At 40.1% G+C, this 25,100-nt stretch overlaps 1 protein-coding gene across 1 annotated transcript in view; it reads left to right on the top strand.

The window, feature by feature from the left end:
- Positions 1 to 15,086: 15,086 nt before the first annotated feature.
- The window catches only part of LOC124166779 (sex peptide receptor), a 749,439-nt gene continuing 739,425 nt past the window's right edge, over positions 15,087 to 25,100 (top strand). Inside the window, exon 1 of the mRNA XM_046544458.1 lies at positions 15,087 to 15,181. The gene's annotated coding sequence lies outside the window, so the exon portion shown is untranslated. The remainder of the gene's footprint in view (positions 15,182 to 25,100) is intronic.

Here is a 25,100-nt window from a genome sequence, read left to right as displayed (position 1 = left end):
AAGGGTCGGGATTACTATTTGAAAATGACTTGTATTGTTCTTACTTGATCGAAATAATAAAGAATGCGACGCGGAATGCGTCCTGGAGGTTCGTTCCTACCGAAGCCAATCTGGCCGACCGTCCTTCACGGACAGTTCTCCCTGCTGCCAATCTAGCCCAGGCCGGCCATTTTGGTCGGTCTAGATTATATAAGACCGAGGAAAACTGTTTCTAACAGTCGAGACTTGCTGATGGTTTCGAGAGGAACGAGCGCCCAGTCTCTCTCGTAGAGGTTGGGGAGGATTTGACATCTTTGAAGAAGGGGGTGGGAACGGGCAGTGTAGAGACAGTGGGAAAAGATACAACTACGGGATGTGGGGAACCCACGTTGGAAGGAGGACTCTAGTCATAACTGTAAAATAACAACACGTGGGAAAAACCACAGAAAAAAGGGGGTAGGGGAGGATATCCCTCAAATAATAATGTGAGGGTAAAAAGTCTTTTAAAGTATTCTAGAAATTTTCCCTGCCATAGTGGAGATTCGCGGTGGGCCGTCTGTGTCGACGGTCATGTCCTCTCTTTCACGAGTACTTCTTTCTCGAGAGTTTAAGATCCTTTTCAAGGCTGCAGAGATCTAGTCATTCGTGCACCCATTCTTCAATGAGATCTTTTTGTGATGGTTCAAATCCCTCAACGATGATTCCTCGTCGTCCTGTGCGTAGCTCATGACAACGCATTTCTTTATGCAGCATGACGGAGGCCAAGTCTTCTGAGGTAATTATTAGTATGCATTGCTTAGCGATGAAAACCCAGCCGCTAGAGACGCGGGGACTATCCGCCAGGATTAGATTACTTGGGCAATTGAGAACAGATATCTTTCAAAGCGTCACGGAGAACATAATATTAGAACCCCAGTGTATTTCGTGGTCCGACAGAAACGAATAAATGAAAGAGATATTTTGCCATACGGATAAGTATGGCAATTCGTTTTTCCCCCGAACAATAAAACTGTTCAATAAATGCTAGGTGTAGCATCGTTAGAGAATTTCCTTTTTAACTTTAAACGGCTGGTGCCCGACATTATTAGCCATATGCCTATTAAATCGGCTTGTGGGATAGTGCGCAGATGTAGATGAGCCTTCAATCTTCTTTCCTATAAATAATGGTATGGTATGGTATTTGGAGGAGGCGACCGACAGCTGAGGTCATTTGCGCCATGAGGGAAGGGTTTGGAAAGAAGGGTGGAGAGAAACCCGGCGTCGGCGTTAGCCTGCTCTTAACGATAGGCGTCAAGGGGACCACGGCTTAACGTCCCATCCGATGGACGGAGTGTTGCGCTTGAAATGTCCTCCACACAACTTTCAAGCAGGGATCGGGCAGTCTCTGAAAATTCTCTGCCGCTGCCGGGATTTGAACCCGGGCCCACCGGGTGGGAAGCCAACACTCTAGCAACCACACCAACCCGATCCCCCCCTATAAATAATAATGTTGAGGAATGGGTGCCGTCCGTTGATCTACTAAAGTCTATACATTTGCGAAAGATTATTTGCTCTCTCAAGGAATATATTGGGAAAATTAATAATTTGGTGGATCCCTTCATCGCGGATACAGATTTTGGGTTATAGAGCTAATTAAAGCTTATCTCTCCGTGAAATTCAAATTGCTCGGAGTCGGCGTCGTCAACGGCAACTTTTGAAAACATATCGCAATACGCGGTTGGCGACAGAACATCTGCAGGCTGACTGGACAATCCTCTACTGTAATATGAATGGTGGCTGTGACCGTTGCACGGTGATTCATCTGTGACAGCAATATCTGTCAAATCACAACGACTCAATCCACGTATTCACTCCTGCTCAAATTTACTGAACCCATGAGCAATTTGACGAGGTGAGCTAATCAAACAACCCCATTTCGACGTCACCCCTTAGATTCCCTCCCCCGCATCATACTACCAGTATTTGCTCTGCTTATAAAGCCGTCGACGGCACGACGAGCGGCCAAGTTTCTTCTCTGCAAATACGTATCCGCGTCATGCAACTATCCAGCGGTAGGCACCGTGCTAGAGGATGCGGCCTACGGAGAGGGAAAAAATGGTGGAAAAGACCGCAGACTGCCAAGCGATTACAGTGATGTTTACCGTGTGAGTCTGATCCACCTGCATAGCTAACAGTTCAATTTAGAAGAGCGAACTTCTATAGGTTTATCACGCACTAATTCTCCAGGGGGTAAATCAGATTATCCGAATCACGCCTTTTGTAATCTTGATTTGCTGGTGGATTTGATTTGTACAGAGGTTTTAAATTTGGTGTTGCTGAAAAGGTGCAATTCAACGTCTAAGAAGGCGATGTCAGCATTGGAGATAGAAGATGAGAAAGTTACAGAGGCAGATAAATGAGTGAAGTGACAAGGATTTTAAGAGTGTTGATGCCGTGAGACCAGAGAAGCAAAATATCGTCCATGTATTTCAGCCAAAGACGAGGTTTTATAGGGCAATTTTTAGAGACTTCGAAAAGGCCAAGGCAAAAGTTTGCATAACAAGGACTAAACTTACATCTCATTGCACAGTAGAACGCTTACAGATATTGACAGTGTGGGTGAGAATAGAATGGGAGAGATCGAGAAGAAAGTCAGCATTATGTAGGTCGCAAGGTACCGGCAGAGAGCATCGAGTCCCTCAGAATAGAGATATAAAGTGAGGGTAGGGGAGAGTGAGTAAGTAATATATACATAGCTAGACACGCATTAATTACTTGAAAATTTTCCACTATTTTACGCTTTCGGCCATCACTCCATATCCACGTCACCGCAGTATCATTTTCATGTGTTAATGCTCCCGTCTCTTTGTTTTAGTTTCTATTTGATTAATATTTTTAGCAGATTTTAGCAATAAATTTTGGAAAAGTTCAGGATTTTATCATCTTTACAGCAATCACGATTTGATAATCTGGAAAATGAAATGAATTTGAAATAATCTCCCCAGTCGTCATTTTAACCTGCTATATTTTCCTTGTCAAACGAAATGGGGTTCTGTTTAGATATGTTTAAAAGTGTAGAAGATAAAGAGTGTACATCATTTCGTCAACCTTTTGTCGAGGTTGTTTCTCCCGTCAGTAGGACAACTATTTTTACTAGAATCATAAATGCTTAAATTGAGTTTGTACCAATTTCTAAGTTTTCCATCTCCCCTCAACGTTTTGTATTGGGAGACTATCATGAGCTTTTTTGAGGTCTGTTAGGAGCCGCGTGAGTATCCAGCTCTCTCCGACTTCTAGCTAGCATTTAAATTTAAGAAATACTGTCTATTGAAGATCTTCCTGATCCTACTAACCATGTAATCAGCGATTTTTAATTCTCCAAACAGAATGGCAATGTTCATGGAACACACTCTAATTCTGCTCGATTCAAGACATTGGCATCTTCAATTCGCCCAAGTAGAAAATGGATTTGTCTCGGAATGTCTTCCGAGTTTATCAGCAAAAATTTGAGACTTTTTGAGTTGTATGACATTCTAAGATCCTAATGCGTTATCTCCGGCGTGCTCCTCGGCTGGATCCAACGATGAGCTGAGGAAACAGAGCAAGGTGCGGCAAAAACGAGAGAGATGCAGACGGTGCGATGTCTGGCTTCACGCCATTTGAATGTTCATGCTTAGGGTTGGCCAAATATTTACTCGGATAAGATACGCGCAACGCCTCTACATATTGCCTCAGCCAACGTTTCTCCGAAGCGGTCGCGTTGCATAGTGCACTTGAGTGCATCGTATCCATGGCCGCGAACGCACGAGGAAGATGAATATGGAAAACGGGCCGCATTGCGAATCAGAGCGGCATTCTTTCAAAATTATGTTTACGATGGCCTTCAACGATTCCATTTCTCATAATCAAAAACTCTTTCTTAATTTGGAATATTTCACGCCTGCCTCGGTCAAACGGCGGCGGCCAAACTCACTTTAATTACCGTGGGAAAATTCCTTAGGACTGAACCACGGGCCTTTGACTTTCCAGACCACCACGAAGACTACTATCTACGCTACCGAGACCCCTTAAGGCTGCTATTTATTCAGAGAAACAATGCAAAATAGGCAGCAACATCTTGATTTATCAACGGCATAAAAGGTAGTCAACAGATGTGTTACTACATCTTATATGTAACAAGTAATTGTAAACGCGCTGGCTAGCTTGGCGTACTTTTCCTAGCTGGTAATGCGTCATAACATACTCGTTTTCTTTTAATTTAGCTTTTAATTTCTCTTTTGCTTTAGAGTGGCGTTGGGTGATAGCGATATAAGCCACAGTAGGTATCTCGGGGCAGCATCGGGCGCAGTACTGGGTGCACGCGAGTGCGAAGTGTTTGTGGCCGAGAGCGTGGGAAAAGCAGAATATGGAGAGGGGGCGCAATTGGAAGAGAGAGAGAGAGAGTCATAATATTACGATATAAATAGATTATTCTAATGACTTACAAGACTTGTCTCTTTATAAGTCATTCCATTATTCATAGAATTACAGCTGTAAAATTTGCAGCCCACCAATTACCTCCTGACCCTGGCTAGTTCTTCTACCCCCTTGAGGCCTTTGTTCTTCATCTTTGGTAGTTGTCCCTTGGTCTTCCTCCAGTGACTTTTCCATTCATTTCTTCCACAGCTCCTGTGTCTTAATGCGCATAAAATCCACCATTTTCTTCTTTGACGCATAGTGATCTATAATGCCCTGTCGTCTCCTATTCTTCTATATTCCTCCTCTTTCGTCACCATATCCGTTCATTTTACCTACAGTATCCTCTTCCAGCACCAGGTCTAGAAGGCCTCCATTCTTTTATGATAAAATTTTCCTCTGACAATGAATGACATGATTTTTTAGGCAATGTAGTGCAACTGAACTTCATCACATTTATGTAACAGAGTATTATTTCCTCATTTCAGAAAAATACAAATTTTTAATGATTTAAAATTTTTGAAAGATTTGATCATGACTAAAACTAATTAAGTGAAAAAATGCAAAAAAAATCAAATGTATATCAAATTAAACAAACAAATATACGGGTATACTGCTCACTGCTTGTTTTATTTGTATTTGACTTATTTTCATGAGTTACAATGCTCTCTAAAAATTTTGAGATATAATCGCAACCTTTTAAAAAGTTTGTATTCCATTAAATTGTCAAAATACTTTCATCCAAGCCTTGGTAATGGAAAAATAAAGCTACAAAACTGATCTCAAATGATATCTTAATAAAAAAATAAAAATAGTAGAACAACGTCTTACGGTGCACAAATTAAACGGCATAAAAGTATAAATTAATTAAATTGGTGTACCATGGGCATATCATGCGCGACTACCGGAAGTTAAAATTGTAAAAAAACGAGAAAAATTTGAAGAATGAAATTTGAAAGTAATCCGAGCGCGCCAGAGCCAATTTCAGAGCAATTCGTATGAAATCAAATGAAGCAAGATGAGAAATAGAAGCGGGCAAAATGATGGACGAATGGCAAAGGCATTCGCGAAGAGAGCTAGGGGAGTGTTGAAATTAAATACGAGATAGAGGTAGTAGAGGAAGGAAGCCGAGAGATAAGACGGAATACGCTCTTCTTCTGTTTTGAGACGAGTGAGGGGGAGTCACCGTAACGTTAACGACGGGACGTAATCTTCAAAAGGCTTAACTTGGGAGAAGGCAGCGGAGGGATAGAAGGGTATTTGCTCAGCCTCTGAGGGAGCAGAGCGCGGGTATACACGAGAACCGGAGAGGGGACGTCGTAAGAGAGAGAAATGCTTTATTCAACCCCCTCCCGTGCCCAACCCCTCGGGTCTTCAACACCTACAATCCCTCCCTACTCGCTGCACTGAGAAACTCGGGGTATGGCATGGGGTGTCAAACTACCTGAAGGGCTCCCAGAATGTTAGATCGTGCGAAACACAGCTCGCGCTCTTTCTATGCGACATTCTCAAATCAGCTGAAAGGAAACTACAAGCTGACGCCTTGTTTCTTGATAATAATAATATAAATAAATTATCACTGCGTCCGCATTAGCAATAACTTTCGCTTGTTTGCTAGGTCTTCAACTAAAAAGCGCCTTTTACGTGGTTTTAGTATAAAGGATGATTCCTGTTGCGTCGTGAGTCATTTTTAGTGACCGATTACTAGCTTAAAACCTGTGCTGTAATCTTAAAGTTATTTATGATAATCAAATTAAGTATTCTTTTATCAGCATAAGCCTGTATCTAAAGTTTAAAATTTTATCTTTTAATAATTTTCTCGGATATGATTTTTGAATATTTGGGGCAGGGGAAAATGCTGAACAGGGATCATTAAGTCTCTCATGCTTGCGCTGAACATTTCTATAAGATAAATGAATTGTGAACGACTTTTACGTCCCCGAAAATGCCGATCGATCAGAATGCATGAATCTTATGAAGGAAAAAGGATTGAATGAAAGAAGATTTTGTTTAATCCAAAGACAGATAGTTCAAATCCAAAGGATAGATCCCCTTCCAACCAAAAGTGCAAAAAAAGACAAGCGCACCGCGCTCTTGCGGACAGCGTCGCTCGCCCGCCTCTTAACGAGGTCTGTAGTTCCGGCCTGTGCCGGTGCGCGGCGCGCGCGTCGAGCGGAAATTCGAAGACAGGGTTGCATGCACTCTGGTGGCTGACAAAGGCCTTTTCCGCTTTCCATCACCCGAATGAAACGTCAAGATAATCACGTCAGCGGCGCGTCCGGCAACGTGCGCCCTAACTCGCTTTGCACCACGGGAAATTCGCCAGCGCCATCCTGCCTCAGATTTTCCCTCGGCTGGAGGGGCAGAACATTAAGGTGACTTTTCACTCCCACCTGACATGACTCATTTCCTCAAATAAGGTGAAGCAAAGCTCGTTAAAACCTCTCATCATCATATTGAAATCCTCAGGGTGCATAGAAGAGTTTTCTGAGTCTCAGATATAAAAATTTTGCATTTGAGAGAATGCAGAGGTGAATTGGTAGTATTTAAAAAACCTGAAAACGTTTATAATGGTCTCCTCCACAAGCCTTTAGTTTTCCAGGGCCCATAATGTCTTTTTTTTAGTTTTCGCATTGCACGGGTTTACATCAATTTTACGGAATTGAGGGCTGAAAAAGAAATGTCTTGAATTAACAGAAAATATCTTATTTTCTCTTAACAAAATACATTAACACTGAAGTTAAAACAGCTTCGGCATTAAGTATCACTGCGTCGCAAACATCACCCTAATACTCTCACTTTATCAATATCTATTAGATATTTTATCTATTATCTATTAGATACTTCTTTTCTACAATGTCATGTTTGAATTCTCGTAGCGAAAAGGTTACAAAAAAACTCATGTCTTGGTACCTACTTATGCAATAATAGGGTGGTGATTATTTTTAAAGTTTTCTAATTTATTTTATGACGCCCCACAGATTTTTTTAAGTCGCGAGGAATATTTCTGCTATCAGATAACGGGAAAGCATGACGCATTGTACTTAAGTGTTGAAATTTTGTTATTTTTTAGCGTTTTACGTGCAAAGGTAACTGACGATGATGATACTCTATATATTTTTTAATTATTTACTACGAATGTTAGACATTAGCAGTGTGCCACCGAAGCTATCTTTCATTTCAGCCCTTTGGTTCCCTGGATTTTTACCCCCCCCTCCCCCCCCCCCGGAAAATTTTAGGATTTTGCAGTCTGTGTGAGAAAAAATAGAAAGTAGTTAGGGCGTGCGCGCGCATCTTGCCCCTCCAGAACGGCTACCTTACCAACTACCCGTCCGAGTTCCGCGGCGAATGATATCCCTTCGTCAAAGACAGACAAGTGAAATGTGTAATGGTACCCATAATCTGATATTTTTTCTCGGTGAACTAATTGGTGTCTCAACTACCCAGAAACACAGCTGTAGAGATATTGGGTTTCACCAGGTAACTGGAGACACAAGGAAGAGTGGAGGAGGGAAAAAATGGCTACGCTTGAGACAGGACGGAGAAAGAGAAAAAGAAGAAGCGACCAGCGCATGCCGGCCGCTTTACGATAGACGCGAGCGCTGTGGGGGTCGGGGCTCTCTGCGATCGCCGACCAGCCGACCTGGCCTGACCGTCGCTGCGTCCAACCCTCTCTCTAGTATATCATTTTTAATATTTCTGGGCGACATGAAATTTGTTCAGTCTTTTAAATCAATTCCGGTTTTATTTTGGTTATTTCTGTTTCACCTCTCGTCAGTTGTTTTTTCGCAACGGTGAGCATGGTAATTCTCACTTTAAACCAACGCCTAAAAATCGGATGCAAATGGTTTTCAAAATATTAACAAAAAACACCAAATATATTTTCCAAAATGCTCTCCAGAGTAATGGTACTTAAGTTGCTAAAACTTTGAGCATCGCATTCTCCTCATTTCCTGGCATGATACCTATTTATAACAGTTAAGTAATATCACTTTGATATTTACAGTGTAGACATGTACAGAAGTCCCTCGGATATCATCACCTGTGTCTCACATATTATAAATAAATAAGGCTAAACAAGTTGTCGTTATTATTTACCAAATCTGGTGTATGTATACCCGGAAATTTTCAAGTTGATGACGTAAATTACAAACAAATATATCGTGAGGCCGAAGACTGAACAGATGGGCCGATTAACTACGTGAAGTCGAGCATTGAATCTATTGCCCTGATATCCACGGGCAGGATACTCACTACAGCGGCAACGTACCTCATTACCCTCCTCTGCATTTTACAAAGAAGTTAAGATACTCAGCGGTGACAATTGAGTGTTCTGGCCTGTATTCCAGAAAAAAAAACTAACTTTGACTTCCTTAGAGCATACGATACCTAAGTCCTAGGTCTAGCGGATGTGATACTTACTTTTTAAAGGAAAAAAAGTCAAAGAAAAAAATAACTTGATGGCAGTATTCATTACTTTCCAGATTATGAAATAAGGCTGACTGTTGATTGGGTTTTTCAAACATTTATGCGTGGAAATTTAAAATGGGACTAATAACTCAGACCCAAAATCACTACTTATGAAATGGATCCGGTATAGGGTGAAGAAATAATAATGAGAAGGAAAAACATCTCCATTCAGCCATTCTCTCGCATGTTTTAAATATGAAGACGCGAAAGTTTCCGCCCACTTTTCAGGAGGTTGTGACGTCATTATAGTTTTGGCTCATTCAACCGTTCAGGGATGAATTTTCATTCAGGTAAGGAGAAGAGCTTATAGATACAATGTCAAACCACGCGAGACCGATGAACGAGGTCTTGCAATGTCCGAGTTGCGATGACTTGTTCGGTATGAGTCAAGGACGTCATCAACATCCCTTATTAATGGGAAAAGCCATTGCTTTCTTGTTTCGAATAGCTTAAGAAGCAGATGACGAATGAAAACAAAAAAAGAATAATTACAGGTTCCATATTTCCTAAGCTCTAACACAATCGACAGTGAAGCTAAATTCGTGGAAGAGTACGTTGTTTAGTCATAAATGTTTCTTAAACTTACTTAGGGGCGAGGCCCAGGCAGACCCAAAAAAATGGGTTGAGGGGGGGAGAATACATTCCTCACTGTAATAGGAGAAAGGGTCTTCTTTTATTTTTAAATACTGTTTGAATTTATGATTTCCTTTATAATGAAGCCACTGGAATGGAAAAGAAAACCTTGAGAATAGACTATGAAACGGTGGTTGCATCCTGGGATAGAGGGATGTTTTCAAATGGCAATTATCCTGACGCAGATGGCCAAAGTTATGCGGTTCTATAAAGATTCGCAAGCTAGGTGTGCGCGAGGTGGGGGAATTGGTCGGCAGGCACTCATTCCTCAGTTGGGGAGAGGGCGTTGACTTATTCTGAAAGAGGTTTTGGAAAGGGGATGAGAGCTAGGAGGAGAATATGTAGTGAAGGAGAAATTGAAAATCCTGTATTATACATACCATGTAACGTAAATGTAATGGTGAAAGCGAAAATTTTAGGGATATTATTGGTGAATAAATAAAAAAAGACAGCCGGTGCTACAGGGGTGATGCGCCCGTAATAATGAAACTACTGGAATGCAAGAGATGACCTTGATAATAGAACCATTGGAAACCGTAACTGTGTTGTTTCATGAATTGAAACATGTTTGTGAGGGATTCTGCAACACATACCTTTCTTTACACAAATCTATGTTTTTAGCGTGGTTTCTTAACCATTTTTCCAATTAATAATTTCTGTGAATAGCATGGGACTTTAATTTATTTTTAAATCAACTAGTTAATATTTTTTTATTTTAATTTTAATTTAAGGATGCTAGCTTCTACATAGGTTTTAAGCATTGAAGCTACCTTAAGCTCCTTCATTTTTTGTTCCAAAGCTTTAAAATTTACAAATTTGAAGTAATAAATTCGTTATTATCATTCTTGTGCGGAAAAAATGTTCACGGGTCTGCAAGGAGAGCCTGTGGGACGAATGCGCAGTAAAAAGAAGGATGTTGGTTCATTCTCGGACTGCTCGGATTCATGGGAAGAAGTGAGGAGAGAGAATTAAGGGTTGAGGGGAAAGGTTAAAGGTGGCGGGAAAGAAAATTGAAGACGATTCAGGTTCAAATCTTGAACAATTCAAGAGGTTAGCGTACTTGCTTGCGAATTTATAGGTGTAAGCAACATATGCTAGGTATCCTGAGAGTGGTGCGTCTTTCTTAATGATGTAAAAAAAAAGAAAGGGATAAATAACTTTGATAATAAATCTGCTTGATGCTTTCACTTCGAATCGACTAAACTATTAACACCTGTTTGGGTGGAAAGTTTAAATTACTTACTGATAAAAATTGATGCCTTAACTGATTCAGGAAATTGTTTCAAGATTGATCAGGAGGAATTCGACAATATTTTCATGTTAAAAGTTTATGGAAATTTTAAGAAAATAGTTTGATTTCTCTTCAATACATTTGGTTTTACCTTCAGGTGGTCATCAACTATTTTTTTTAATTTCCAGGATCTTTTAATTCACTTGTATGCTTATCTACTTTTCCGGTGAGGCAAATATGTTCCCGGGCCGACTCCAATTGATGAAAGGCGAGGAGGAAGGAGGCATGAAGATACACATTCCACAGTCAGGGTCTTGAGTCATTCTTAGACTGTTTGGATTGAAGGGGAGAAGTTCTTGGGGGGGGGGGTCGGAATTTAGGGAGGAACACTGGAATGAGGGGAGGGGGGGTAGCCCGATGATGATGATGACGGCACGGGAGCTTTAATCCACTCGTCCGCTCTGTCGTCCTGAGAGACTCCTCTCTTCAACCCATGACTCAAACACAAAGAACACCTCCTTGCTCTCACGCCCTCCATTTCGCATTTATTCATTCTTTTTTTTGCTGCTCCTTAAAATCCCTCGTCTCGAGGAGGAGAACTCCGCTTTCCTACGGCTAAAGCCGAGGACGATTTATAAAATATTAATCGTCGTCATTAAATCGAGGGAAAAAGAAATACACGCGCATGTTTTCCCGGGCGTTAATTAGGTTGGACGTCTTTATCGCGGGGGGAGGGGGGGCGCTCTAGGGGTTTGGGAAAGGGGGTTACTAGGGGGTGGAGGAGGAGTTTTATTTCGGGGAATTTTCCTCGCCCGAGTTTTCTTCTCTCCGGTGAAGGCGACGTCGCTTTTTAAAAGTCAAACAACCCTCACCGTCCTCCGCTTAAATCCCTCCGCTTTTTGTATTCCAGTTCTTTCGACAAGAGTATAAATATATACGCTGAAAATTATCACGGGAATTAAATGCTTTGGCTCTAATGGTAACATTGTCTTTGTTATGGTGTACTTCCACTATGCATTACACTATATGTTACAACTACTAACCATGATTGTCTCAACGAAGAATTTAGTTCTGCACTGATTTAAACGTACGCTGTCGCATTGAAAATATCACATTCTTTTGCTCTAGCGGTCATATTGCCTTCTTTATGATGTACTGCCACTTCAAATTTCTGAAATATGAAGTCATTTCATCAATTTTGATTTACACTTTAGTTTAAATTTTAGCTTAAAGTATTTGGTACTTCTGAATGTGGAGATGAGACCAGCAGGGGTGGCCAACATGATCACGCGATAACATTCGAAAAAGTTTTCTTTAATTAGAGCTATAAACCATGTTAGCCTAAACGTAGAATTTAGTCACGTCTCTCATTTAAAACTTATGCTATCACTTTGAGAATTTCAATAGACTCTTGTCAACGCTAGCTCACATCTCAATTACATGTGTATAAAAATATAACCTCAGAGAATGTACTCAAATTATTTGATATACTATAACTACCATGTAAATACATTATCATCCTACCAGACCTCTTTATTCATGTATCCATTAATGAGATTGGTTGGACATAGCTCTCCGTGTCGCTCTCGTATCTGCCATCCTTGTCATAATGAAGTATTTCTTCTCTTTTATATCCTTCATTGCTCGTCCTATTTAACTCATTTGGGGTCGTCCCTTCACTCCTTCCACGATTGACTACATCAAGCCCTCCCTCCCAACCTCTAACCGATATTTGTTAATATCCTTTTCATTGATATTTTTTAACCCTTCGACACTTTTATTGCGTGTTGCATTTAAAAGAAAATGAATGTGTAAAAGAGCAAAAAATATTTTTGAAATGAATGTGTCACCTTGAGTTTGAAACAAATAATTCGCCATAAGCAACGACCGGTGTAACAGAGGCTCTTGAAGAGATTTACCAGGGGATAAGAAGCATTTTCAGGAACTTAAAAAAATCTTCGCCACTCTGTGCTTCATTTTTACCACACCTAAAATACGAATGGCACTGACACCGAAACTTCACATAAGTAGAGCTTGTTTTTGCGAATGTTGAAAATTGACGACGTTTTATTAGCCATCGGTGACATAGGTGCGAAAGGAATACTTCTTTTGAGAAAATACCCTCACGAAAAGTATTATACTCGTGATAAAACTTTAACTAAACCACAACATTTAAGTTAACCGTGCGATTTAATGCAACGTTTAGTGGAAACTTTACGCACATTACCCCAGATAGGAATTATTGCCATGGCTATAAAATACTTTTGGAAATGTGGAATAACATTGTGAAACCAATAGAAAATGTCCATGGATAAATAAATATATTGGAACTTTGAAATTCAACTTCGCAGTAATCGCTACAACCAAGATCGACTTCAACACTACAGTGTCACCATCAAGAGAAAATACAACTTCCACCTAACGGGTTGATGCACCGCTTAGGGGTTTCCAACTGCTGAAGTGCGAGTTCATAAAATGCCTCCTTCGCCATTATTAGCCACGGTGATAACTTTTTATGGGAGTCCTCCGCAATGCACGAATTGTGCGAAAAATCCACAGATAAAAAGTCATTCGCCTTGACCGTGATTCGAACCCGTATCCCGATTTCCAGTCGAGTGCTTTAGCCATCTAATGTTACCGAGGCGTCTTTCTCCCATGTAGATTTTGAGGACTATACCGGACAAGGTGGAATGGATTACAGAGCCGTAGCCTACGTAATAACGTAATCTACGGCTGAGTATATAATGCCAAAAGCAGTCCAAATCTTGTGCACAGCGCCACGGACGGAGAGCAAGGCTCGGACTTTGAACACATCGAGGTGTTCGCTCATGGCTAGTAAAGCCGGCTCTGGACCGAAAGAACTCCTCCGGAATACGAGGGATACGGGTTCGAATCCCAGCCAAGGCGAATGATTTTTTTCTCTGCTGTTTTTTCGCACAATTTGTGCATTGCGGATGACTCCGGCAAAAGTTATCACCGCGGCTACTCCCGGCATACTTAAACATACGCGAAGTCTGCCGGGAAGCCAATCGTAAAGTGGACGAAAGAGATGCGACTCTAGCAAGGCCTCACTTGCAGTATGCTGCTAGCGTGTGGGACCCTCATGAAGTAGGACTGATACTTATCTGAAAATATTATTCCATTGCTCAGAGCGATCCGCGATGAGCTGCAACGATAAAAAGAGCCGCGCATCCAATATGTTGGTCGAGTTATGGTGGCAATCTTTACAGGGACGTGCAGCAAATTAATGCATTATATCGCGCGTCTGATGTAACACGGATCGGAAAAAATTACTGTAAACACACTGGAGTAGCAAATTGCAGCAATATTTCTCCGAAAGGATTCAAATATTGATACAACATAACGCTTTCATATCTCAATATCTATTTCATTGGGTAAATATTCTTGTGTCTATGTGAAGTATAAAATACACTTTAAAGAAAAAACGAGGTTTCCAAGTAATTACTAATTGCATTTGAGCATACGTTATTGATATCCTATTCAAGAACTCATTACATGAGATGCATGTTTTTTTTCTCTTGGTGAAATAAAAAAAAGTAGAATTCAATTCCGCGCATAAAGAAAAATAGATAACAAAACCGTTGAATCCCAAAAATTAGGGCCAAAAGGAATAGAAATCTTGGAAACATTAATTGCATAACATAAATTCTTAAATTAAATGTATCACCCCAGAACAGAGGAGAAGTATAAACAAGCAGCAAAGTAAAAATATTATTTATGAAACCAAGTTTGCTCTAAATATTCCACACATTCTGCGAGAAGTGCTACAAAGACGCTTTTGGAGTTCTTTTAGATGCATTTCAGATAATACTGCCAGGAATGATCTATTTTTGCTCACTTTTCCTACGAAACTAAAACATTTTCAATGAACACAATTGTAGCATAACAGCGTATGCGATTTTTACGACTATCAGTACAAGTATTTACATTGATCACCTAGTAATACCTTAAGTTTTCATTTGAAAGGTACAATGTGACGAGATATTTCCCTGCGATAAGTTCGTAGCAGGACGATTAGCTTGAAAGAGGCTGATTATATTAAAAATTTATGCTTAATTTTTTGCAAGAATGGAAGGGTCAACAACTTTGCTATTTCCACATAGTATTTTATTGACACCCACCATGGTTTCGTTACAGAGTAACATTAACAAGGTGAGCCCTTGTACCTTGTAACGAAACCATGATCGGTGTCAATAAAATACGATGTGGAAATAGCAAAGTTTTTGACCCTTCCATTCCTGCGATTATGGATTTCCCCCAAGTTACGCCCGCTACTACTGATTATATTTAATTATTTGATCTTTTTCTTTCAGGCTGAGCAAAAGGGCAGACCAAAAGCTTCTCGATTCCACCCGAGACCACACACACATCCCGAGGAAACGCAGCCAGCGACCGCTCAGGCTCAGAAGAAAGGTATGTGAAAAGTTTCGTCCATCAAATTTGTGAAAATCACGAATGGAATTACAAGAAATACATACTATGTAAAAGACTGATACGTTCTAATATTTTTATGAAACATGAAAATAAAAGTTTCGATTTAAATCGGGAAGAGTTATAAGGAATAAAACTCTCTTCATTCATCCCGCATTCAATGCGTGCATCAGCTCCTTGCTGGCGCATTCCTCGCAATTCTCAGAAACCGAACGTATCTACTTCCAAAATAGGAATTTACGAAGGAATTGGACGTACACAAAGTATAAAAAGATGTTCACAAAACTGTAAATTTGGCTCAGTAATATAAAAGGGAAAGATCTCACGAGTTAATAACACGTTAGAAACTTAGAGACTTTATTTATGGGCGTTACTTATAAGCGGCGAGCTAATTCAACTCTAAAAGTGTCATGATGGCTTATTGTTAGTTTTTACCTCTTCTAGCTAATTTATACGATGAGTAGTTCTCATCGTTTGAATTTCCAGCAACAAAGATAGAAATGGCAACAATGGAGAAGGATCTTATTGTTAGCGCTGTACCTCAAAATAGAATAAGGCAAGCGGTCCTCCAGTTACGCGAAAAACGTCATTAATTTGGCAAAAACCTAAACATTTAGCTGTTAAAAGTAGCGTGGCATCAGAGTTATCGATAAAAATACAGATTCGGATACAAATCCAAAGTACAACTTCCAAGTCTATATTTATCCATTAAAAATCGATAATTAAGTCTCCTAACTACATTATCACACCAAAACCCACTCAGAAAAAAGAACGAAACATAATTGCGCTTAGTTCCAGGAGTATTTTTCAAAGATGTTCATTAGCAGTCACTGGTAACAGAATACCTTTTCATGAGGTGTAAGATACTCAAAGTATTTATTCGCACTTTAAACAGGAAATGAAGAGAAGAGGCTGAATTCATAGAGAACCGCAACGTCTTGCCAAAGTCAATATTTAAATTTTTGGATGAAAACTACACTCTTAAGTCACTAAAATACCCATTGTGAGTGTATCAATACGCTACACAAACTTCTTACTTTAAGAACGAACGCACACCACTTCTTTGATATCGTTACCGAAAGCCAGATGTTTGCGAAGTAAGTATAGCGTCGCATTCCCCCTTATCCATTTTAAACGCGTTAATCAAAAACCATTACACCCACCTTATACATACATGTATCTTCCTCACACGCACCTCAATCCACACTGTAACTCTTGAATGAGCGACCATATACTCCTCATTGGTACCATCTCTGTCGACTACTACACTGCTTCACTGCCATGAACATGGCCTGTTTCTGTGCGAATCAATCAGTTGTCAGTCACGGGTTGTCCTCGCGATGACGCTGAAACGCATCGAAATAAAAGGAATGTATTGTGGGCAGTACGGTGGCTTTGTTATTGATTGCTATTCCGCTGAAATTAAATTTCCAATTCCCTTTTTTTCTGCGTACAAATCTTGGAATGAGTCCATTCTTATCGCCCTCTCATGACCAACGCGGCCAATTGAGAAAGTCTCGTCAGAGATAAATGGTGATAAATCCGTCAACTATGGGAATCACCGGTTGTTTACTTTTCAACCCCCCAAACCGGCTCAATAAATAGGATTAAAGAAAGATAACCGCAAAAAGAGAAAACGCCAGACCAAATGGAGAGATTCCCTAGCAAAGGCTACGTTTCCATAGAGACGAGATACAGAGTCACAACAATCACAGCACACGCGTTTCAATATCTTCGATTGCATTGTTTGATATATCTATCGACTCCACTCGCTTTCGTCGTAAAGGTTAATCCCCTGTAAGCCTCATGCAAACGGTTCTCGTAAACAGGTCGGCGGAATTCGGCGACCAAGCACAATGAAATATTCTGGCAATATGCCACGGACCAAGCCTCGGTGGTGTTCTTTTTTCTGAGCTGGGCAGCAGTTCATGCGTGGATGAAATAAGACCATTTCTTCAATCAATATCTCCGTCTCAGCTCTTTCCCTGCCAGTAACGAGCTGAGAGGCTATTTATACCACGTACGTTTAGGTCCAAATTCCGAGAGTTAGTTGGAACCCACCATGTACGGTTAAAAAGAAACAGATGTAAGAAATACGGTAACAATGGGGTCAGCGCAAAAATCGTAACTCTGCTGATCGTGTTTCTGTGGTGCTGCAGTGTTGGCCTCATACCCTGTGGTTCCGGGATGAAATCCCGACGATTGCGGAGGTATTCCATAGGCTACCCAATTTCTACTTGGGTGATTAGTGGAAGCCACTTTAAGCACAGCACTCGGGCCGTCGAACAGGATGTTAAGCTATGGTCCTCTTGGCGCCTTTAGCTAAGAGCACGCTAATGCTGACGCCGGGATTCTCTCCATCCTTCCTTCCATACCCTTCCCTATGGGTCAAATGGCCTTATCTGTCAGTCGCCTCCTCCAATATACAGTCGAAAACCTTGGCAGAGGGATGGATATAAATTGAACAGAAGGAAAGCAGTTATGAGCGTTTGAGATGAGCACCTATATACCTAATGCCCTTTTGGGATTACGGTATATAGGTGAAGGTATTAGGAATAGAAAGAAATGCAGAAGAGGGTACTGGTCTGGCCTATTCGTAACACCTTCCGCACTAGTCTTAATTATCAGTAAGTAATCATAGGAGATATGAAATGAAACACTTTGCACTTTTCACCTAAAAATTTATTAAACTACAGTCGACATGTTTCACTGCACTGCGGCATTATCAAGACTCAAAACATGTCGACTCTAGTTTAATCAATTTTTATGTGGAAAGTGCAAATTTTTTCACTTCATATCCCATAATGGATCTCCACAAAGTATCTGCCTCATCCATCCAACTCAGTAATCATAAGTCTTTCGTAATAAATATCAGTAGAAAAGCGGGATTGGAGAGCCTGACCAGGTCGAAAGCCCGTGAAAGATTCATCGCATCAGTTCACTGGGAAAATTTACACTATGAGGAAGTTTAGGGAAAAATTTTCATACGTGAGATGCAGTCAAATATTGACGGTAATTGCCTCTGTGGACCTTCTGCATTCCAAAATATGAGCTTTAGTTATGAGCAATTTAAAGTGCACCTTTCAAAAATTATAAACAAAACAAAGAAGATGATAAAAACACAAATCAAACGGTAAGAAGGAAACCATACATTGGGTGAATCCTAGAAGGGAGAGGGTCGAGAAATTATTGAGCAACGTACTTTATCACTCAATATACCGTGGAAGTTTCAAAAGCATAGCGTAAGTTATATATTATTATTAGGTAAGGGATTAATAAAAAACTAACATGCGATGCGTTCCCATAAAGTCGATGGAGAAATCAGTGAGTAACAATGAGGGGTGCCCGCGTGCAGTCGTGTGACTCTTCGTGAGAATGGAATCATTTGGTAAAGAACTTCATTTTGACTAGATATCAAGTTAGAATTTTCAGGGTATTGCACAGAACCTCCGGTAATATTTGAAAGATTACATCATGGAATCTACTTATCGCATTTGAAGTACCGAAACATTTTTAAAATGGCCAGTATCGTTTACTATCATAATTTTCAGGATGACATATAATTTTGATATTTATACAAACAGAAATATGGTTATTATTTGTATGCAGGAAATACTTCGGCCATTCATTGAAGTTATCCTAACTAAGGCATTCAGCCTTTATATCGATATGTCTTAAGGATGTAATTTGTATAAGTAATATGATTGAAATAAAATATATCCGTTTACAATATTCAGCAACCCTTATTAAGAGATTGCTGAAGATGCTGGCATATGAGAAGACTAGACCACTCTCAAAGTGGAAACGATAAACGTTTTCTAAGCATGTGGACACAAAATAACATTTTCACTTATGAAAACTCCGGGAATGTGAATTATTAATCTTTATTACGTTATTTGAGTAAATAACACGTTGGTTAATATAGAATAGCAGCTATTTAAATGTTCATCTTAAATGATTTTTCAAGTTAATAGAGTTTAATTAGTTAGTTTTCATAGTCAGTTGTAATTGTCATAATCTGTCAGTTTTAATAATTTGATTATTTAACTCCAGTTAAATCATTATATCAATGGTCGTGAAAAACTATAATTTTGAGTCTTCACGGATTTTATTCGTCTACGTTGAAGTACAAATAATTAGCACACATACATGCAACAATTCTTGGGATCTACTCCGGAAGAAATAGTTCGGACTCAAGCGATAGTTACGATTACCCTGGACGGGATGAAGTGGGGTAAGATTCGGGGATCCATAACTACAGGCAGGGTGTGTCCCCGTGAGAAGAAGAGAAAGCAGTTCCGTAGCGGGGACTCGTTTGGTGTGGAATGAAGCGAGAGTGAGGGAGACTCAAAGAGGGCGCATTTGATGTTAAATGGGGCGAGAGGACGGGAGGGGGTCGGAGGGACACCTCCGAGCCCAACAGTTGCCGTGGAGATAGAGAGAGGGAGAGAGGAAGTGGGCACTCAATGCTCACTGCTCACTCAAACGTCTTCCACGAAACACAAACAAAGAAACGCCGACCACGAAAATTAGATGACATTCTCGGTTACGCCACTGAAGATGCATCACTTTCTTCCGACCGGTCTTGTTCCGTCTTTCGTTGTGACGCAAAATATTTTTCAATCTCTCGCTATAACAAAGGAATCGCGGAGACAACAAAGCGCAGATGTCAAATGTGACTCCCAGAAGGCTTGAATTGTGAGTCCACTTTGGATGCATCGTAGTTGGCTTTCAAAAATGAACGCATCCCTGCGATTAGATGATAGCGATCCAAATATTCTCAATATACACAACTAACGAGGAAGATTATTGAAAAGCCATCAATTTTATAAAGATTATCAATAATATAAATATTGGTTATCACTCTACATGAACCATTATTTCTCCGAAATTTTTTTTTCTTCTAAATTTGAATCGCTTAAGCCGTCAGCGAGGCCAGTGGCGATTTTTGTAAACCCATTTCAATCCGCGATGGGTGGAAACAGATCTAATGGCTCAATAGAGAATCCTCTCTGGCCACAATTATGAAAAAATCAAACGCATGGAAAAACCGACCGCAACAGTGAAATTCCATTGTCGGACACGCGGTTATATTGAAGATAATCATCTCTCCCTTTCTACTTACCATTTTCAATTTTTCATCCCTTCCATAAGTCCATGAATCCCTTCCACGATTATTCCTTTCCTATATCATCCCGAATATTTTCGCTAGTGGTTTTCAGAGAAAGAAAACTTGTATTCAAATTACCTACTTAAATTACATCAGCTTGTTCCATGAACCTACTTGTTAACTTTTCCCCACCAAAATCTACTAGCAGGTACCTAAATCATATTTCATAATGTAGTGAGATTCACAATTAAATGGCATGAAAATATAGTCAAGCGTAAAATATACCTATTTATGCATGTAATCAAGGGGTTTAATAAGCATAGGAGACTCAATTCGCGTGATTGGTGCATGACAAAACTATCTAAATTAACTGATTCACAATGTAACAGCCAGGACAACCGCCAGAACGGCTGATTATTTTCCAATGCTTGATAGCGATACAGTTTTACTGAACAAAATCAACTTTTGCTTGGACAGCTGAAAACAATTTATACTCTCAACTCAAACCAAGAGTTCCTCTTTTCAGTCTTACTCTAAATATTTTTACGTGCCGTTGCGGGAGAGTAAACTTTCGATCCGAAAAATGAATTTTCGAACATACAACCAAGAATAAAAAGGAGGGATTTTCTTCGTAAAAATCTATCCGTGCTTCTAAATTCTTTTCTGATTTGTAAATTGCTTGCCCTTTGGGAAAGCCAGAAGCGGTTGAATGGAAGTTAATTTTTCCAGTGCTTAAAATATCACTGAGTTCATGAACTTAAGACGATTATAATTTGACAAGAGAAAATATTTGTTTCGCTTCGGTTAAAGCCCACCAAATGTTCAACTCCTCAATCGCATCCTTAATAATCAGTCTTCTGCTTTTCATGAAAACAAGCTTTCGATCCACTAAAATAAATTTTAGACCACGTCTCGTGAACAACAGGAGGGATTATCATTGCAAAAATTGTGCAGAGTATTTACTGTCAACAGAAGCATCACAATTCTTTCAATTGAAATCAGTGAGGAGACTCAATAGTTAGTATTAGAATGGGTTTAATATCAATACCTAGAGTAAATTACTAAAAAAAAGCCGTTGAAATGGCAGATGCATGTTAACTATTTTCCTATTTTTACCAGCAAAAATTTATAACGAGCATCATAAGATAAAAAAAGCACATGAATGCATTACACTGAAGTCAACACGTTCGCCATTTCAATCACTTTCTAAGTACTTTCTCCAGCAAATCAGTGGTCGCTTCGGAAAACAATCTTATTAGAAATCATTCATATGAGCTATTCGTTCACCCTAACCAGTCACTCAACAAGAAATTTACTATAGGTGCATTTTTTATCCAGTCAGTGTCGTGTGTTATTTGTGCTATACGGTTACTTCAAATTAAACAAACCTCAATTTATTTCATTACACAATTAGTCTTTCACGCATGCAAAGGGATTATTTTTCACACTAATTTCATATTTTTCTTTCTTTTTTTGCTAGGCCACCTTTCCATTTAACATTATTACTTTCGCCTATATTTTGTAACTCGCACACTTTGCTATTTTAAAAGTTATTTTTCCTTTTCTCATTTCCGAATCAGGTTGACATCGCTGTGACAAGTGGTACCACTAAAACTATGGGGAGGTGAAAGGCATAGGAAACCCTCATAGAGAAGTAACTTGCTGAGTCCATATATTGCTTGAGAGCTTTTCTCATCATTCAATAAGTCCATCAGCTGAGCCTTATTAGTTGTTGGACTTAAAGTTATAAACCAGGTCACGGCTGAAGTTATTTACTGCCGGGAGTTTACGGACGGCAAGGTTATCGGAAATACAAATTCATTCGGATATTTGGAATAAAACACGGAGGGATTTGTTTTCAAAGCTTTCTAGTCTATTGCGTTTTGTTTTAATATGGCAAAATAATTACCATCCATGAAGGTTAGTTGGTCTAATTGAACTGGAGTAAATTCTTACTCAAGATCTTTGAGAACTTAAAATCGTCTTTATTGACACACACAGCTTCCAGATTCTGGAGCAATGCAGTTTTTACGAAATTAATAATAAACCTAATCTGAACACATTTTCTTTGAATTAACTCCTTTCTAGTGTTATTCACATGGCTTGCATCATAAATGGTTTGGCTTTAGGAGGCCGGAGGAGGAAATTTTCGATTCATAAAAATGAATATTTAAGCACTCTCTCTTTCCGCATCGAAAAGGAGGGATTTACATCATTAAAATCCGCCCAACCCTAAATCGCGCGCAGCAAACATCATTGTCCGATTGTCCAGCCCCTTCTGCCCACTGAACGAGAAAATCAACGAGAAAAGGGTCATGAGCAAACCCTTTCCACTCGCTCCGGCGCACCCTTTTCCCTAACGAAGGAGCAAAAAGGGTTCATTCCGACGCGGTGCACGCTAAAGGATTTTTTGAGGGATACGAGGGAAAAAGAGGGAAAAAATACGTGGGGGTGTGTTTATTTTTTTTCTCGTCCCTCTCCCTTCACCCCCAAACCCACGACCCCCTCCCACGAGTTTTGTTCAACTCGACGGTGGCGACTCATCGCGTGGCAGACTGCAATCCGAGCGAGTAAACAAATTGGCCAAAAATACTGCCGCACCATTCTCCAACTAATAACGAGACGAATCAACGTCGACAACAAGTGAAAAAAATATCTGTGACCATTGAATACCTATCTGAAATTGTGTTTCAATTTCGGCCCTCATTCTATCTTAATAAAATGTTAATTAAAATATAAAAAGAACGTGTCCTTACATTCAATTAAAAAAATTACTTCCCGCAATTTCCTGTTCACAGAACTCAAATAGAATTGATCACATAGCGTTCTGAAGTTGAGCTAATTTCGTCACGCACTGGCTTTGGACTGTGCCGACTAGTTCATTAGCCTATCACGAAATAAAATTAGCAGAGATTTTCCTTTTTCCCTCAGCCCTGCGGATCGTTCGGAAAGAAAGTTCATTTTTGGGGCGTTGCCTTATTTTCGGGGTCTATGGACCAATGCAAGGCGTACCCCTGGGCATGATCACCCACCCCCCAACAGCAATGGAAACATACACAGCAATCAGAACGAAAGGAGGCCGCATATATTTCCGCATCATTCCCGGCCACGAGCGAGATCATTCTCCGTGTCAATAAAAGCTGGTAATCCGGAGAGCACTTCGACAGAAAATACAAATCTTAGTGGCTTACGGTTGTTGCTGATAAGTTCACCTGCTGTTGAACAGCTATCTGTGACATGTTAGTAGAAAGGCAAGTCGATCGGGTATTTTGAACTTCTCACTTCCGTTTTGTTTTTAGACATGCTAGGAAAAAAGTGGACAAAATATTATACCAGCGTATCTGTCTTTCGTTGTAACATACACGAGAGACCAGACATTACATTTTCAATCGCCTCATAACGGCGTCCATTCCCGGGGAATCATCGCTCCCGCCAGAGGCAATGCAAACGCTCCAATCGTCAGAACGAGCGAACTGCGAAATGGCCGCAAATATATCCGTTCCATTCCCGGCCACGAATGAAAGAATCACTTCCGTGTGGATTTCAGGAAACGTAGAAATGGGGCTTGAAATTGAGGAATTGGAAGTCAACTTTAAGGTGGTTGTGATGGCCGAGTCCTTTTCATGCAATATTTCTGTGAAATTTCGCACAGGTTTCAACCTCGTGATGTCCTAGGAATAAATTAGAAACGCACCTTGAATTGAGTTAGATACGAAGGGATGAAGTTAAGATTTAACCTAAGTGTTATCAGGGTCTCTTTTTGGCTGGCCATTACCGTTTCAACAGCCTTCCCTCGGCATCGTACCCCTGTGCTTCATCATAACCTACCGGCATGCAGCAGGTGTGCAGTCAAAGCAAATAATCGGAACGGTCACGAATATTTACGCTCCAATCCGGCCATTGGTCCCTTCTGCATGGGTGTCGGAAAAAAAGATACTTGAGCACTCAAGCACCGTTCCTCCAAATTTAACTTTTTTCCGACACCCATGCAGAAGCCGGATTGATTTGGAGGAACGGTGCTTGAGTGCTCAAGTATCAGCTGGTAGAGACGGGTGGAATGTTAACATGCAGATGAACAGGAACCTCTCGCATACGCTTCCGCGAGTCAGTGTCATAGATATTTAATAGCGTTTAACATATAGCTTGAAATTAATTACCCCATTATTCCTGAAGTAACAGATCTTCTTCTAAGCAATATAAGTAATGACTAAACTACGATTTCATATGATCACTTAAAAATGAAGAACCTAGACTCATTTTAAGCCTCCGTCAGTCACGTCACATTTTGGAGCGCCATTTGTCGCGCGGGGTCTCACAGACACCATTTTGGAATTGCTGAACAAAATATATTAAAGTAGGAACAGCCATGATAAAAAGAAGAACACAATGGTAATTTCCACACTTTTAACATTACAACTCATCACCGACCATGGTTTCAACACGTAAGTGTCATTATCAAGGTGAAAAATTCAGTACTCTATGTAGGTATATATACCCAGGCCAAGGGAGGAGGTGGGGGCATATGGAATTAGGTGTGAGGGAGTGGGAGGGGAAACTGTTTTTGGTGAACAAGTGAGTGAAGGACGAAAACATGCATCGAGTGGATCGGAGTGAAGGTCAGGGTTTTGACGTCATGGGGATGCATTTTAACAAAGGTGAGTCCTTACGAAATAAAACATCATTACAAAGTCCATCCGGGCTATTGGCAATTTCGAATATTTTCCATAAAATCTAGTTTAAGCCCTTTGTCAATACAATGTAAAATATGTACGTCAAAATTGCTAAAATGGT

This window comes from Ischnura elegans, chromosome 10 (genome assembly GCF_921293095.1).
Source record: "Ischnura elegans chromosome 10, ioIscEleg1.1, whole genome shotgun sequence".
Classification (NCBI taxonomy): Eukaryota; Metazoa; Arthropoda; class Insecta; order Odonata; family Coenagrionidae; genus Ischnura; species Ischnura elegans.
This window is presented reverse-complemented; position numbering and strand designations above follow the sequence as displayed.